Genomic DNA, 3,053 nt, shown 5'->3' with positions numbered 1-3,053 from the left:
TTTGATGCTTTGTTGTCTGTCCTAAAAGATATCTTACCATCAAGCAATACCATCCCTAGCTCGATATATGAGTCCAAGAAGTTGCTAAAAGGAGTAGGTCTACAATATGAGAAGATTCATGCATGTGAAAATGACTGTGTTCTATTCTGGAAAGAACATAAAGATGCTTCTTAATGTCCAACTTGTGGCACTTCTCGTTGGAAGAAGAATTCCAAAAACGTACCTTCAAAAGTTTTGTAGTATTTTCCTATCATTGCTAGATTTAGAAGAATGTTTTCAATACCACAAATTGCTCATGACTTAACTTGGCATGCACAAGGTCGGGTCAATAGTGGGAAGCTTACTCATCCTCGCGATACCCCTTCTTGGAAGCTTGTTGATAACACATGGAAAGAATTCGGACAGGAAAAACGAAATCTTAGATTAGCCTTGTCTGCTGATGGTATCAATCCACACAAGTCAGTAAGTTCCAAGCATAGTTGTTGGCCGGTTATCCTAATAACATATAATCTACCCCCTTATTTGTGTATGTCAAGAAAATTCATGATGTTGACTCTGTTGATATCCGGGCCAAACCAACCTGGTAACAATATTGATGTCTACTTGGCACCATTGATAGAAGATCTAAAGCTCTTGTGGGAAACTGGCGTTGAGACTTTTGATTCTCATAAGAAAGAATACTTCAATTTAAGAGCAATATTACTTTGGACTATAAGTGATTTTCCCGCGTATGGTAATCTTTCATGGTGTGTTACCAAAGGTTATTATGCCTGTCCAATATGTTCAAAGAATACTTGTTCACAATGGTTGCCAAAGTCCAAAAAAGTATGCTTCCTTGGGCATAGAAGATTCCTACCACTTGAACATCCTTTTCGCAAAAGAAAAAAACATTTCAACAATCAACAGGAGCACGATTTTATGCCACAACCATCATCAGGTGAAGAGATTTATGACTATCTGGCGGGATTTGAGACTACATGGGGTAAGAAGATAAAGCCAAAGAAGGTAGTATCAAAGAAGGTAGGATCAAAGAAGATAAAGTTAAAGAAGATAAAGTCAAGGAAGGGAGCGTCAAAAAAGGAAACACCAAAGAAGGAAAAGACAAAGAAGAAAAAAGAAAGTATCGACGAGAGATCTAAATTTTGGCATAAAAAGTCGATTTTTTTTGAACTTGAATATTGGAAGAAGTTGCTTGTTCGCCATCAGTTAGATCTCATGCACATAGAAAAAAAATGTGACCGAGAGTGTTTATGGGACAGCGTTGAATTTGCCTCACAAGACGAAGGATGGATTAAAAGCACGACAAGATCTTGAAGCGTTGGGCATCAAGACTGAATTACGACCTGAACCAAAAGGGGATCGACATTGGCTTCGGCCTGCCAAGTACACATTGAATTCCGCAGAGAAACATCTATTTTATGAAACCCTGTCTAACATAAAAGTTCCTTATGGGTATTGCTCTAATTTCAAGAATCTCGTGTCAGATGATGTTTCAAAGATGAATGGTTTGAAGTCTAATGATTGCCATGTACTAATGCAACAACTTCTTCCATTTGCAATCAAAGGGGTGTTAGATGTGAAGGTGCGGAGAACAATCCTAAGCCTGTGTCATTTTTTCAATGAGTTGTGTAGTAAAGTTGTTGATGTTAGTAAGCTAGGCAAGTTGCAAAGTGACATCGTATTAACATTATGTTTGTTAGAGAAGTACTTTCCTCCTTCATTTTTCAATGTCATGACTCACTTGATGGTGCATTTAGTTAGAGAGGTGAGGTTGTGTGGCCCGGTTCATTTTAGGTGTATGTATCCATTTGAGAGATACATGAAAACACTTAAAGGGTATGTAAGAAATCATCATCGACCCGAGGGTTGCATTGCAGAGTGTTATGTGGCAGAGGAGGCCTTAGAATTTTGTTCAGAATACTTAAAAAACAAGAAATCAATTGGTAATCCTCATGAGCGTGTTGATGAAAGAATCCGAAGTGGAAAGCCTTTATCAAAGGCTACAATTGATGCTGTAGATGCTCAGTTACTTGATCAAGCTCATCTTTATGTATTACGAAACACTGCTGTTGTGGAGCCATATATAGAGTAAGAATTACATGAAACTGTATACTCTTATACCATTATCTATCATATAAAACATTCTTTTAACTTGTAATACACTTCAGGCAACATATGTTGGAATTGAAGGATCTGAACCCCCGTCATGCTCGCAAGAGTACATGGTTGCAGAGCCAACATAGTCGGACATTTATTAGTTGGTTTAAGAAAGAGGTTTGTTTTTAAAATAAGATTGTTAGAATTACAATATTTTTAATTATTTTTTTGAATTACATTAATTATATATTTTTCTATTAGGTTGGAAAACGTTGGCTAACGGGGAAGATATTTGTGATGATGTTCGTTGGTTGTCCAAAGGGCCTAATTTTGCTGTTACTAAATATAGCGGTTTTTCCATAAATGAATATCATTTTCATACAACATCTCGAGATGAGTCTAGAACAACTCAATGCAGTGGAGTGTCTTTAGTTGCACATACCATGCAGATTGCTAGTGCAAAAGACTCCAATCCTGTGTATGGTGCTGTTACTTACTTCGGTTGTATAAAGGAGATATGGGATCTTAATTATCACATGTTTAGTATTCCTGTATTCATGTGTGATTGGGTTGATAGTCGTGGAGTAAAAAAGGATGATTTAGGATTCACAGTAGTTAACTTTGATAGGCTTGGTCAAAAGTCTGAACCCTTCGTATTAGCTAGTCAAGTCAAACAGGTTTTTTATGTTCAAGATCAACAAGATGAGAATTTGCATGTTGTTGGATTCACACCTCATAGGATGTACAAGTATGGATCAAATGGTGAAACTGATGATATGTTGGAATTTGATGTTACTTTTGATTTAACACAAGACTCCGCTTTATTAGACCTTGATGATGATTTTTTGTGTACGCGTCCGGATGGCGAGGGCATATTAGTTTAAATATTTTTTCTGCAGAATAATAAAGTTTTTGGTATGTTTTTATTTCAGATTTTGAATGTGATTAATCAATGT

The sequence above is a fragment of the Lactuca serriola genome, chromosome 5, assembly GCF_051521515.1.
Source record: "Lactuca serriola cultivar US96UC23 chromosome 5, Lser_US96UC23_V15, whole genome shotgun sequence".
Taxonomy (NCBI): Eukaryota; Viridiplantae; Streptophyta; class Magnoliopsida; order Asterales; family Asteraceae; genus Lactuca; species Lactuca serriola.
Note: the sequence above shows the minus strand (reverse complement) of the source record.